Raw genomic sequence first — 15,910 nt, forward strand, 5'->3', positions numbered from 1 at the left:
GGGCCAGTAGAAACTGTCTCAAATTGTGCATTAACCTGTTTACCAGTCTCATCTAATACTTAGTATAGTATTCACCATGACTGTAACTTATAGGCCATCTAGGACAGTAGCAATGCAGTAAAATATCTCTTCTTTCAGTGCAATACATGTTGCAAATTCATAAATCAACCATAGTGCAATACTCTAAGGTCCATAGTGCAATACTGTAATGTTCACAGTACAATACTCAAATGTCTCTTTCTGTGCAAGGATCAATGCAATGTCTTAGCCAAGTACCTGTGCAATACTAAAGTCTCATGCAAGTAAGTGTTCAGTTCGAAAAGTGTTAAGATGTGTTTCTAATTATGTGCAGTATTAGTCTGTCTACCTGCATGTCCATGATTTAATAGCTAGGTGTTATATGTGTAAATGTCTGAAAACAGTCTATATATTACCTGCACATTGAGTCCAGAGGCACAGAATTTCATTCAGTTTTTGCACTTGTGTGATTTCGGAATGACGATAAAGTTTACTTTGACTTTGATTAATACTATGCTCTCTGTCCAAAGGAAATAGCTAATATCCTTGCTAACAAATTTAGTGCAAATTTTACTTCACCCACAGTTATAGCTTTCTCACAGGTTCCACAATCCCAGCAACCCCCTTTAATTACTATGAAACAAGTTCTGTCTCAGCCCTTTCAAAAAAACAAGAATACTTTATCCATGGACCCTGACAACATACCAGGTTGCCTGATTATCAGTGCCAATTCTGACCTTTCTGAACCCATATTTAACCTATGTAATCTAAGCCTGTCCACTGGCTGCATTTCCCAAACCTGGAAAACAGCCACTGTAATTACATTACATAAAGGTGGCCCAGCCATGGACGCTGGTAACTATAGACCCATAAGTCTCACTAAACTCATATGTAAAGTTATGGAGAACATTATCCACAATGAAGGAAAATAAAAATGCCCGAAGGCAACCAGTAATGTAAAAAAAAAAACAAAGTGTGACTGCTACGGGCAATAGATGCGTTTTATTAGAAACAAAACATAAGCGCTTTCATCTCACTAGGGAGACTTCTTCAGAACATTATCTCAGATTTCATTAATTTGGACATTGAAAGTCTCTTAACCATGGACCCTCATTAATTTAGCTTTATCAAATGAAGGTCCTATCTCTTTAACTTTATTAACTTCTTTGAAAAATTAACTGAAGCAATGGCTGGTGTTTATACAGTGCATGCAGCAGATCTAGACCTGGCCAAGGCCCTTGACATTATCTCTCATGCAGACATTATTGATAGACTTATAAATCTAAACGTACATTGTGTGATAGAGATTTAATTGTTTGTTTGAGAGAACCCAAGTGGTTAGAGTGCGGGTGCCACTTCTAAAAGAAAAAAAGTTAACAGTAGTTTACATAAGTGCTCAGTTCTTTGCTGTTTCTTATTTGGGATATATTTTTAGACCTTCAGGCCAGCACTTCTGGCCAATGGTTAGTTATGTTTGCAGATAACTGTAAAATGTGTGTTATTATTTGATCTTCAACTAACAATTGCTGCAACATTACTTAGACCATGTTATCAATTGGAACAAGGAGAATGTTCTCAAATTAAATGTAAAAATGTAGCATAGTTCATGTTGGTAAACAAAACAGTTTCACTTATTGTATAGAAGATGACAGGAGATCCACCCTTTCAATCAGTCAAGTTTTGCAAGGGATCTGGCTAGTCTTGTTGACAGTTTCTCGTCATTTGGCCATCATGTCACCACAGTAGTTCAGAAAGCCTTTCCACTGAACATTTACTTTCCAAAGGCATCTCCTTTAGATTCAAAGAAGTCTTAATTCTGCTTTATTCATATCTTATCAGTCCCATTATTAAATATAATGCACCTTTTGGCATATATTTATCTAAATATATCACACAACTTGATAGACCTCAAAGATTCATAACTAAAAAGATCAGTGGCTTCAAAGATATTAGTTATTAGGAAAGACTGGCAGACATTTCTCTGTACTTAGTCTCTTGCAAACTCCTCCATGAGGAACTATATTTAGCCTTTCATGCCACGAAAGATGCAATCCTATTTAACTTTGTATTTCTTCACAGGACTAATGGTGCATCAAATACTCAATTAAAGGAGCTAAACCTTCATCAGCAGATAAATAGGACATGTTAGCATGTTAGATTCATATCCCAACATATCCCTCACCCGTGGAACAAAATTCCACTTCATGTCAAGCAGAGTAGCACTCTTGTCACCTTCAAGGTAAACCTGGCCAACTGGATCGGCAGCCTCAAATTCTCTATCTTGTCTTGTTCCCCTTGACCTTAGAGAGAAATTTTGAATTGTTTTTTGTTTTTTTTTTTGACTAGGCATGAAATGGTCTGCAGACTTATTGCCACTACTTATCTATGAACCTATACAGAAGGAATTAAGCTTTACTTAAAAAAATATATCAGGAATATTCTTTCCCAGATAACAGTTCTGTAAGAAACCCTTTCCAAGAACGTGTGTGAAATATGTAAACATTTCATATTATATAGAGTACATATTTTTTTATCACTGCAGTTACCTAATAATATACTCTTCCCCACCTTAGCCATGGCTTTTGCAACCCTCTCTATTTCCCCCTTGCCTTTATTACTTCTTCTCATTCTTACATCTTGTACTACTCCATTACCACCTGTCCATAGAGATCCCACTAATCCCCATAGTAACTGCTTCTCATCTCTGCAGTACTCTATTACAATCTCCTCCTCTATCTTTTCCATGAACATCAATCTGCCTAAAATCAAACTTCTTCCCCTTTAATTACAAGGTGGTGCTGCGGTAGCATTGTTGCCTCACAGTTAGACGTTGCCCGTTCGATTCCAAGTTAGAGCGTCTTCTGTGTGGCGACATGCGTGAATGGGCATTCCTTCATTGATGGTTGTGCGTTAGGCCCAGCAAGCCAGCATGCAAAACTCTACTGCCAATCATTAGCGGACCAGAGTTCCGCTGTGGCGACCACTAACCGGGAAAAGCCGAAAGACACAAACAAACAAACCAGCTTCATGTAGCCCTGCTTCTATCAGGAGACATACATCCAATCCTGGGCCCATGCATCACCCCACCATGCATACCTCTACCTCTCCCAACTTAATAAACTCATCCTCTCCAAATAAACATATTTCCTTTTACTCTATGAATGCTTGTAGTATTCCAAACAAAGTTAGTGATGTCCATGCCTGGATAGCCTTCCACACCCCTGATGTCATCACCCTAACAGAGACTTGGCTAAAAGCCCAAACCTCTGATAAAGACATTCTCTTCCTGGTTATAATATACTCAGCATAGATCGCCAAAACAAAAAAAGGGAGTGGCGTAGCCATCCTTTACTCCAACCACCTCACCATTACAAGTATTATGAAACTTATCCCATCCTTTTCTCCTGCTGAACTACTTACAGCTAACCATAAAATAAATGACCACACCACTATCACAGTAGCAGCTATCTATATTCCTCCAGGAGACAACATTCATCTGCTTGAAAATATTCTTTCATACTTTTCTCAACACCTCCCCAATGAAACTATCCTCCTTGGGGATGTCAACATTAACTAGTTAATTCTCAGTAATCCAAACTCTAATTACCATATTAATTTATATGGATTTCCACAGCTAATCTCTCAATCTACTCATACAAATAACTCTCACACATCTGGTACTCTTGTTCACTGGGTACTTGTATCTAATCCTTCCAAATATCATAACTCTGAAACCCTACCCAACACCCTGAGCTATCACTCCCCTAAAAAAGTGCTTAGGTTCACTCCGCACTTCTCAAAAAAAATTATCACTTGTCGTAAACTCTCTAACTTCCATCTAGAAACCTTTAATGATCTCCTCTATAAAGTAAACTGGAAATCCTTATCCAACTACCACTAGAAGAAGCAGTCCTAGTTTTCAACTCCACCTTCCTTAGCATCTTAGATTCACTTGCTCCCCCTCGCAGAGTCTGAAATAAGTCCACCATATCTCCGTGGCTTTCAAAAGCCACTCATACCCTTATGGCAACTAGAGACAAATTATGAAAAAAATGGTCACAAACTAAGCTCTCTGCAGACTTACAAAAATATAAAGAACTCAGAAATATGACACAAAACACATAAACAAAGATAAAAAGGACTTCTATAACAAACCTCCAACAGCCCTAAAATCTAATCCTAAAAACATTCTGGAACTCTATTAACCAAATATTACATGCTGGTAATCTTAGCTCCTCCAATCCATGCCCAGACAAGATATCTGAAGAAACTGCCACTATCTTCAATACCTATTTTATCGATTTAATATCTAAGCTACTGAACCCTAACCCAAAGTCCTCTACTATTGACATCTCCAACTTTTCTGAACCTACTCCTAATGCTATCTCCTCAAATACCTTCTCCCTCAAACATGTACCTACTAGCTACATCAAAACTCTACTCTCTAAATTAAAACCATGCTCAGCATCAGCTAACAATATTTCTTCCACTTTTCTTCTACTAGCAGCTGACTCTCTTGCTCTCCCTGTGTCTACCCTAATTATTTGCTCTATCCCTGAATCTAAAGTCCCTTCCATCTAGAAACAATTCTACACTCTACCTATACACAAAGGAGGTAACTCCTCTGATATCTCCAACTTTAAACCTATCGCTATTCTCCCCTCTCTCTAAATTACTAGAAAAATGTATTCGTAAACAAGTTATGCAGTATCTAATAGAGGAAAATCTGCTTACACCCACTCAACACGGCTTCAGACTTAAACATAGCACCACTACAGCTCTATTATCCTTCCTCAACACTGTTTATATAGCCATGGATGACCATAAACTTATTTCTTGTTTATTCCTGGACCTCTCAAAAGCTTTTGATACTGTCTCACAGACTCTTTTGCTGCACAAACTGCATAACCTCAACTTCTCCTCTGATACTGTTGCATGGTTCTCCAGCTACCTCACTGATAGAGATCTCAATCAGTGAGATGGCACTCTGCACTCTCGCCTCCTCTCCCTGTAAAAATGGGTGCACCTCAAGGGTCTATCCTAGGGCCTTTACTTTTTAATATCTTTGCTAATCAGCTCTATACCTCCTGTCCTCAGTCATCTTTAGTGCAGTACGCAGATGACTCTCCAGTCATCACTACAGCCAACTCTCCCTCTAAGCTCTTCTAGCCATCTTTTAACTTGGTAGAAACATGGCTCTCCAACAACCAGCTCATCCTTAACCCTAAAAAAACAAAGTTGTTATTGTTCCTACCTAAAAAGTTCAATAATATTAATCCCTCCTTCTCCATACAGTCCCTTAATAACACTCCCATTCGGGTAGAATTGACGTAACCATTGACGATTAGCTTAAATTTAACTTGCATGTTAATAACTGTATCAAAAAGACTCATTCAAAACTAGGGCTCCTTTACCATAACAAGAAATTCCTTACCTCTGAAGCTAAGATTACTCTCTCTGTTACCTACCTTCTACCCAGTCTAATGTACAGTTCTGAAATTCTCACAAATCTTAAGTCAGCATTCCTGACCAAACTCAAGTCTACCTACAACAAAGTTGATTTGCTGCCCAACAAACCTGCAAATCCCATCACTGTCTCTCTCTAAAACACCTAAACTGGCTTGATTTACCCCACCAGCTTCTTCTCTCTCAGCTCCACATCATCCATTGTATCCTATACCAGCCTTCCTACTGTCCAGCACTATCCCCTCTAATCTCCCATTATTCTCCCTCCAGACCTCTCTGAAGCTCCAACCAAGACCTACTACAAATCTACAAACCCAAGTCTAAATTTAGACGCAACATGTACATCTATCACTTCACTATTGCCTGGAATAGACTCCCACTAGAAATCAGGACCCTTACACATCCTAAACAATTTAAGACAGCCACCAAAGAGCACTTTAAAAGTCACTGGTCCTGCCACTGCACTCTCCCTCCTTAACATCCCCTACTTCTCATACTTTAATCTACTTTCTGCCCTTAACTCACTCTTCCCACTAGCTCTCTCTCTAATCTTCCTTCACTACTCTTTCTACTGTCTTCTAAAATCTATTAAGCAAATTGCCTCAGAGAAACATTCTATTGTAATTGTCTTGCCTTCATGCAACTACATCGTGATAAAACTGGGTTTTTGTAACCACTTACCCCCAAAACTATACTCATCTTAATGACATATTTCTTTGTATACATCTTGAAATATTTATGCTATACTCCTGATTATTGACACCATATAACACTGTATTGCTACTTAATGCCTAGTAATAATCCTGTAACATTGCTTTTTAATGCTAATTTATAATGACAATTGTATAATATGCTGGAGCTTTTCTCCCTGGGCCTCCGCTGAAAAAGGTCTCTTCAGCTCATTCAGACAATCCCAGTCAACAAATGTAAAATAAATAAATAAAATAAAAATAATATGACCTCATCTGCAGAATTTACATGATTTGAATTACCTTTTTTGTGGGCTCTTTCCATTAAACCTGTGAAATCTGTACCTTGCTACTTCTCAATATTTCAGATTAAGCAAGGCAGCATCCCAAAACACATGTATGAACATGTAGAACCTGGTCTACTCTGATTTATATTAATGAGTGTTCTCTACTTAAGTACCAATATCTCTTCAGTGCTATAAATTAACTCTACTTAGTTCCTTATTATCTTAGAAAAAAAAAAAAAAAAGGTAACAATCCTGCTGTCACTTTTTCTCCCTATAAACGTCACACTGGATATATTTTGTCACTAGCCTAATGTTGACATCCGTGACCTTTACTTTTCTTAGTGAGCTGATATAACTTCCCTCATTACATACTTTGACACAAGCTTTTGGTGTCATCCATACGTCATTTTCCCTCTTTGCTAAGGAAAATGCATTGCCTTGACACTAACTACATCAAAATTTTTTCAGTACTTTCTACATATGTTTCTGTCATCTTCTAGCAATACCTGAAGTATTACATTTATGGACATTTAGAGTAAATTGACATTCTTCATTCTAAATTTCACTGATGTAGGAAAAGGTAGAATAAAAATAAGTAAGACATTATAAATTGTATCCATAGAAATATATAGCTAAAGTAGATGAATTTTGTTTTACACTTAGGTACATTGATCTGTTTAACATTTCAAAATACAAAAGTGTAAAAACAAATATTCCGATATGAAATAATATACAAGAGATGGGTATAATGCTTTTATTTAAATGAATAATGAAAGGAAATGGTAACGATGGGGATATTTGGGCCATGAGGATTACACCGCTACGCTACATGGATATAACCATAAACACACAAGAAAAGGTATGACAATGAAATCTGATTTGGATGAGAAAGTAACAGTTCAACAGGATCTTATTAAAATTAATAATATGTGTATATGCTTTCAGGATTTAAACCTTCCACAAGATCAACACTCCGTCTGTGCAAGAAAATATTTCATTTGCAAGCTTAATTGTTTTCAAGTAACCAAAGTAGGACCCGAATAAACTTCACTGACTTTCTTTGTCTGGCAGTTAGATCAGAGTACTGAGGTTCTGAACAGTTAGTGAGCTGCAATCTCAGCCAAGAATAAAGATTTGAGTCTTTCCACCTTCTATTGTATCACTCTAAGCAAGTCACTTAACCAGACAGTGATCCTCAGTTACTTCTGATCCAGTGAGTTTATATACTCAACAATAGATTTAAAAAAAAAAAAAAAAAAAAAAAAAAAAAAAAATATGTATAAATATATATATATATATATATATATATATATATATATATATATATATATATATATATATATATTGATATGATATATGTGTGTGTAGATATAGATATACATATACATATAGATACAGGGTTCCACTTCTTAATTTTTGAAAGATCAGAATCTCGAGATTCATAATAACAAACCCAGAATCTTGAGGTTTTGAAATCTCAAAATTAAGAAATAAAAGAAAAAAAAAACATGACAACTGCTAAAACTATGTTTTTGCAGGGGGGCAAGCCCACTGCACCTACTACACCCCCTGAAAATAAATATACTAACTCCGAGATGGCTGTACAGTGAAGAGAATTGTAATGTACAGTGCTATACAGTGCAGAACAGGAACATTACCATTCTCTTTACTGTAGCATGATCTTGGAGTTAGTATATTTAAGTTGCAGGGGGTGTGGGGGGTGCAGGGGGGCTTGCCCCCTGCAACAACATGGTTTTAGCAGTTGTCATTTTTTTATTTCTTAAGTTCAAAATTTTAGATGCTTGAGATTCTGGGTTCGATATTATGAATTTCGAGATTCTGATCTTTTGAAATTAAGAAGTGGACCCAGATATAGATATACATGTAGATATAGATATGGATGGACAATAGGCAAGTATAATTTTACCTTATCTAAAAAAGAGATCTAATCACAGTTGAGTTAATGATATTCTCCAGTATATTTTACTGGTTATAAGTTTGTTAACAAAGAAAGTTTATGATTTTTGTCTATTGGCATGTATTAATTTTCTTATAGATTTATAAGCAATATCACAGTTTGCTTTATCATAGCGTACAGTATTATGCAAGCTGGTAGTGTACCTCCAGTGCTTTTTTCCCCTTTTCTTCCACTGTAGTGACTGTGGAGTTGTTATATATGATTTGAAGGGGGGAAGCACACACATGGAATTGCAGGGAGGGTTGCGCCTCAAGCAAAAATATTTTGTTTTCTATTTTTTTTTAAATGTTTTTGAGTTGTGTTGGGTTAGATGAAGTGTGTTTGGATCAGCTGTGGTCAAGTTATAACTAACAAGCTATGCTCATTTCACTTTACTCTTGGACAAAGTATCACCCAAGATCGTCCCTTGGATCAGTGTCATCTGCTCTTATAGTGGGATCATTGATGGTTTATCTAAGACAGCATCATATAGATTAGGGAATACAGTTTACCCGTCCCACATGGAAAATGCACTGTCCGCATAGCTTGTGGGTATTGAGGATCTGTGACTGTCTCACCCAGGGAAGCACATTTCTGCAGATTAGACAGTTGTCAGGACTCACTCGAAGATTTATAAAACACACTTATCCCACTCAACATAGGTTGCTTACAGCCGTCTCTTACTGTGCGTCTTATAATATTGCAGTCACATGTACGTTGTATTCTCTGTCTCTCTTGGAAATGCATACAAACGTACAGACATACATCAGTTATGATTCAGATCATATACACAAACACAGTGTAAGGTCTAAGTTGAATTGTATAAGGCAGTATTTTAAAAGTTGGAAAGGCAGTATTGTAAAAGATGGAAATATTTACACCACTCTTTTGTATCACAAATTTATACAGTTAAAATAGTTTGCATATATTAGTTGTTTTTCTTGCCAGGCGTCTACCCAAACTGCACTGGTCAGAGAATTCTAACAAAGTTCAAAAGTTAATCTCATCATTTATTTGATGCTCACACCATCAGTAAGTGACACCTACAACAGCTGCAAGCTCAGAGGTCTAAGACTTGCATTTGTTTGCTATAGCTGATTCTGTATGTCAATACATGTTCCATGAGCAATTTGGATTGCACTTGAACTCCCAAAGTTTTATTCTTTACTAATAAATCCTGGGATGGAAGCAAAATGCAGAATATGAGATCCTAGTGGATCAGAACAAAAGTGTTAGCATAGAGTCTTAGTGACTAGGCTGAAATCTGTAGGTAATAGGGTTTGAGGTAGAATTTGAGATTTCAATATGCATTTAGCTGACATACAAATAATTTTCATAAATAAGTACATAGACCAGAACTACCTTTTGGGTAGGACTTTCCTTCTGATCACAGACCTATTTTCACAGGTTCCTAGTAGGTTTATATAGAATATTACTAGGCTAATGGCCCTAGAGCCCTTACAAGCTAGCTGTATTTATCCTGCGTCACCCCAATTGTCGGTGGTTAGGTGAATGAAGTTCACAGAAGTAAGGGTCTTCTTCTTCTCTTTTGGCTGTTCCCATTAGGGGTCACCACAGTGGATCATCTGTTTCCATTTTTCCTGTCCTCTGCATATTGCTGTGTCACACCAACCACCTGCATGTCCTCTCTTACCACATCCATAAACCTTATCTTAGGCCTTCCTCTTTTCCTCTTACCTGGAAGCTCCATCCTTAGAATCCTTTTCCCAATATACCTAGCATCCCTCCTCAGCACATGTCCAAACCAATGCAATCTCACCTCTCTGACTTTGTCTCCATACCATCCAACCTGAGCTGACCCTATAATATACTGATTCCTAATCCTGTCCACCCTTATCACACCCAGTGCAAATCTTAACATCTTTAGCTCTGCTACTTCCAGCTCTGACTCCTACCTTTTTGTCAGTGCCAGTGTTTCCAACCCATACAACAGAGCTGGCCTCACTACCCTCTTGTAGACCTTCCTTTTCACTCCTACTGGTACTCGTAAGTCACAAATCACTCCTGATACTCTTCTCCACCCATTCCACCCTGCCTGTACTCTTTTCTTCACCTCTCTTCCACACTCACCATTACTCTAAACTGTTGATCCAAGTATTTAAACTCATCCACCTCTGCCAACTCTACTCCCTGCATCCTCACCATTCCTCTATCTTCCCTCTCATTCACACACACACATATTCTGTCTTAGTCCTGCTGACCTTCATTCCTCTCCTCTCTAGAGCATATCTCCTCCTCTCCAGGGTCTCCTCAACCTGGTCCCTTCTCTCACTACAGATCACAATGTCATCTGCAAACATCATAGTCAATGGGGCCTCCTGTCTGATCTCGTCTGTCAACCTGTCCATCACCATTGCAAAGAAGAAAGGGCTCAGAGCTGATCCTTGATGTAATCCCACCACCACCTTAAATGCATCTGTCACTCCCACTGCAGACTTCACCACTGTCACACTACCCTTGTACATATCCTGTACCACTCTTACATACTTCTCTGCCACTCCTGACTTCCTCATACAATACCACAACTCCTCTCTAGGCACCCTATCATATGCTTTCTCCAAGTTCACAAAGACACAATGCAACTCCTTCTGACCTTCTCTATATTTCTCCATCAACACTCTCAGAACAAACATCGCATCTGTAGTGCTTTTTCCCGGCATGAACCCATACTGCTGATCACTAATCATCACCTCCCTTCTTAACCTAGCTTCTACCACTTTTTCCCATAACTTCAAGCTGTGACTGATCAGTTTTATCCCTCTGTAGTTACTACAGCTCTGCACATTACCCTTATTTTTAAAAAACAGGTAACAAAACACTTTTTCTCCACTCCTCAGGTATCCTCTGACTTTCCAAGATTTCATTAAACAATCTGGTTAAAAACTCCACTGCTCTTTCTCCTGAGCACCTCTATGCTTCCACTTGTATGTCATCTGGACCAACAGCCTTTCCATTCTTCATCCTCTTCATAGGTGTCCATACTTCCTCCTTGCTAATCTATTTCACTTCCTGATTCACTATCCCCACATCATCCAACCTTCTCTCTCTCATTGTCTTTATTCATTAGCCCCTCAAAGTACTCTTTCCATCTGCTCAACACACTCTCCTCACTTGTGAGTACATTTCTCTCACTACCCTTTATCACCCTTACCTGCTGCACATCCTTCCCAGCTCGGTCCCTCTGTCTAGCCAATCGGTACAGGTCCTTTCCTCCCTCTCTAGTGTCCAACCTTTCATGCAACTCTCCATATGCCTTATCCTTAGCCTTTGCCACCTCTCTCTTTGCCATGCGCCTCATCTCCTTATACTCCTGTCTACTTTCTTCACCTCTCTGACAATTGCATTTCTTGTTCGTCAGCCTCTTCCTCTGTATACTCTCCTGTACTTCCTCATTCCACCACCAGGTCTCCTTGTCCTCCTTCCTCTGTCTACATGTCACACCAAGCACCTTTCCAGCTGTCTCCCTTACCATCTTTGCTGCAGTTAACCAGCTATTTGGTAACTCTTCACTGCCCCCAGTGCCTGTTTTAACTCTCCCCTGAACTCTACCTCACAATCACCCTTTTTCAACTTCCACCATTTGATCCTTGGCACTACTCTCACACTTGTCCTCCTCTTCTTGATCACCGTCATCCTACAGACCATCATTCTATGCTGACTAACTACACTTTCCCCTTTCACCAGTTTACAGTCTCCAATCTCCTTCAGACTGGCCCTCCTGCATAGGATATAATCCACCTGTGTACATCTTCCTCCACTCTTCTACATCACCCTATGCTCCTCCCTCTTCTTAAAATACGTATTCACCACAGCCATGTCCATCCTTTTTGCAAAATCCACTACCATCTGACCTTCTGCATTCCTCTCCTTAATACCATACCTGCCCATCACTTCCTCATCCCCTCTGTTCCCTTCACCAACATGCCCATTGAAATCCACTCCATTCACCAGTCTCTCACCCTTGGGTACACTCACCACCACTTTATCCAACTCACTCCAAAATGTTTCTTTCTCATCCATCACACACCCAACTTGCGGAGTGGATGCACTAACAACATTCATCATTACACCATCAATTTCCAGCTTCATAAACATTACTCCGTCCGATACTCTTTTCACCTCCAAAACACTCTTGACATACTGTTCCTTCAGGATAACCCCTACCCCATTTTTCCTCCCATTCACACCATGATAGAATAATTTGAACCCACCTCCTATACACCTTACAGAGGTAAGGGTCTATGGTAGTTAATGCCAACTTTGTCTGTCCGGAAGGGACATGGGCACCACCCCAGGAATGAATTTGCGTTCGTCCATCCATTGCTCTAGGTTGCATTTGAAGAGGGTCAGGGAGGGGCTCTGTTTCATGTGAAATAGAAGACTGTTCCAGAGAAGTTGCAGTTGCTGGGAGATGTAGCTATCTCTTCAGCAGAACTTGTTCATGTCAGAGGCTAGAATAAGATCCCTGGAATGAGTGACATTCGTACAGTTTGATTTACACCATGGCCGGGACAGAGACTGCCCTGTAAGCCAGGCACAGGTCACCCCTTAGCAATCTGTAGGAGACAGAATACAGTGACAGGGATTTCAATCTTTCTGTATAAGACTTGTTTTGTGTACCCTGTAATTTCTTGGTAAGAAAACTCTGTGGCCTCTCCAATTGGTGTCTGGTGAGGTACATGCAAAAGGGAGCATTGTACTCAATTATTTCTGCCTTCCAAATGTTTACACCAGAAGAATGATATATTTCTAATTGTTTGGCAATACCATCATCACTTCTCATCATTCAAGTTTGGCAATACCATAATCACTTCTCATCATTCAATGTGTACTCACCAGCAAAACTCCTTAGGGAGTTACACAACATACTTATGCAACTAATAATGCAACTTATAAAAGTAGAACTGATCCAAAGAAATTCCTAAAATGTATAAACTTTGACAACAGATAGTCACATTAAAGTATTTGAATTAGTCAAGCAGACATGATTTTTAAACTTGGGTTGTCAGATTATGGATGATCATTGAGATACCATATTTTGTCATGGAGAAAATGTCAGACAGACTCTGTGGTTGCTTTTATTTATTTTAAATTAATACCATAATGGCAAGTCACTCCTTGTCACGTAAGAACAGGGGGCAAAATTAGATGACAGATGCTAAAGGTGCACACAAAATGAGTTCATATGCCTTTAATAAACCTATCATTTCACTCAACAAAAAACACATCCCAATTCTCAAACATCCCAAAGCACCTATTTCCTTCCTTAATCCTTGCTCTAACTCTGACCCACAAACATTCACAAATACACACTCGGCCCCAGCTGCAATAGTGTCAATAAATCTAGCGGTTTCATTATTACCATTCAGTCACACGTACCATATTTGGCATTCATAAATATTGATTTACTTTTACTTTATTTACCTAACTCACTTGGCAGACTGCTACATCTCATGGGAGGTCTAGCAATGCAGGTATGGCTAAGAGCTGCCTAGTATACAGCTATACCATATTATGACCTCTAAACCAATAGCCATCCAAAAAGGCAGAGCCTTTGAATGTTATTTATATAAGATCAATGTATTCACATTACTAGTTAAAAGTTTCTTTTTAAAGTCTTAATAAATATGCATCAATAATTATCTCTGCATTTGGGTGGCCGCGTTGGTGCAGTGGTTATCATTGCTGCCTCACAGCAAGAGGTTCTCTGGTTCGATCCTTGGCTGGAGTGCCTTCTGTGTGGAGTCTGCATGTCCTCCCTGTGGTTGTGTGGGTTTCCTCTGGGTGCTCCGGTTTCCTCCCACATCCCAAAGACATGATGTAGGTGGACTGGGCACTCTAAATTGGCCTTAGGCATGAGTGCATGCATGTGTGTGCTTCTGTGGAAGGTTGGGTGCTAGGCTGGCTACTCGACACCGTAAACCTCCACTGCCAATCATGAGCAGACAGATGATCCACTGTGGCCACTCCTAACTGGGAAAAGAAGAAGAAGAATGATTATCTGTGCATGTGTGTGTGTGTGTGTGTGTGTGTGTGTGTGTGTGTGTGTGTGTGTGTGTGTGTGTGTGTGTGTAGCTAAAACTCGTGCTCCTGTGATTCATTCTTGGTATGTTAATAATGCAGAATGTTTTGTTCAGCAACATATAATTATCTAACAAATCTTACTGCTTTATAGCTGCCATTGCTTACTTAGTTTTGTGCAGCTGTGTTGCTTATTAATATGACAAAATAAGTAAGCCGTTAATACTTACAATATAAGAAAATATGGTTAATATTCTGTAAATACTTAGTGATAGTGAATTCAGTAGGCATATTCACAAAGCTTATGACTGTTTATATTTTTACAAGTGCCTGAAAAAGGTAACATTATATCCAGCTGTAATCTGCATTTTTTATTTAATATAAAACAGATTTATAAATCATGAGGATCTTTTAAGCAAATGATGAGGCACAAGGGCTGTTGTTGCCATATTTATTCACTTCAACCTTGGAAATGGACAGCCATCTTTTCTAAATTGTGTTTTCAGATATACATGGTGAGCTGAAGTACTGACATGTGGCATGTTGTCGCTTTCTGGATTCAAACCAGTTAAGTCTAAGACAGAGTACACCTGATTGATTTGTTGGCAGTAGTCTAAGTGTGCTTATATGCATCATTATCTGAGACAGAGCTGCTTTGTATAGCCACTCCCAATGATTGTCAGAGCTAGTATGTGACCCTTTCCCTCACCCATGTTGTATCACAAAATGTGGGCCCGGTAATGGCCTGATCCTGGACAAGTAGAACAGTGAAACAAAATGGTTGCCAGAAGACTGCAGAAAATATAAAGCAGGTTCTCTTTCAGAAAAAAAAAAATTGTAGGAAATGAATAATGATTTGGGACTTTTTAATCATTCCAGCTGTTGAGGCGTCTGTGACAGATGCTGTACAATCAGTAACCAGAGGTTTAGTGGCTGATTTAAACCCTTATGCCACATCAGATGAATAAATAAATAAGTAGTGTGGATATGTTTCAATGAGTTAGATATGGTGCTGGCTAACAAAAGGAAATGTAATGCAAACTGGAGGATTCAGACATACAGTGTTAGTGCAGTAAGGGTGAACTGTTCAGCTTCCTAACGGCAAGACAGGTGCAAACTTTGACTTGTTTAAAAAAAATGATTTTTTTTAAAAATAAAGATTAAAGTGTCTTGTTTTCCATAAACTGTTTAGCTAATAAATATCATCATAAAAATGTCACATTACAGAACAAGTATGCTGTTCTTTGAGGTTAAGACTAGCTTTACAGGAGTCCCCAAGATCCATAATTGTGTGATTTATAACTTAAAATGTGGTAAAACAGGAATCAGAGAATCACAGGGTTAGTGAGGTAAGCTATGCATGTCCATTGGAGAGCAAGCCATTCTGGATCACAAAGGAAATGCCAAAAGAAGATAGTAGGAAGACAGTAGCCTATCAATATCAATATCAT

At 38.7% G+C, this 15,910-nt stretch overlaps 1 protein-coding gene across 2 annotated transcripts in view; it reads right to left on the minus strand.

Moving 5' to 3' along the window:
- The window catches only part of SGCD (sarcoglycan delta), a 3,695,933-nt gene that overhangs the window by 113,634 nt on the left and 3,566,389 nt on the right, over nt 1-15,910 (minus strand). The gene's annotated exons all lie outside the window — the stretch shown is intronic.

Source organism: Protopterus annectens, chromosome 4.part0 (assembly GCF_019279795.1).
Source record: "Protopterus annectens isolate FY-2018-M chromosome 4.part0, PAN1.0, whole genome shotgun sequence".
Taxonomy (NCBI): Eukaryota; Metazoa; Chordata; order Ceratodontiformes; family Protopteridae; genus Protopterus; species Protopterus annectens.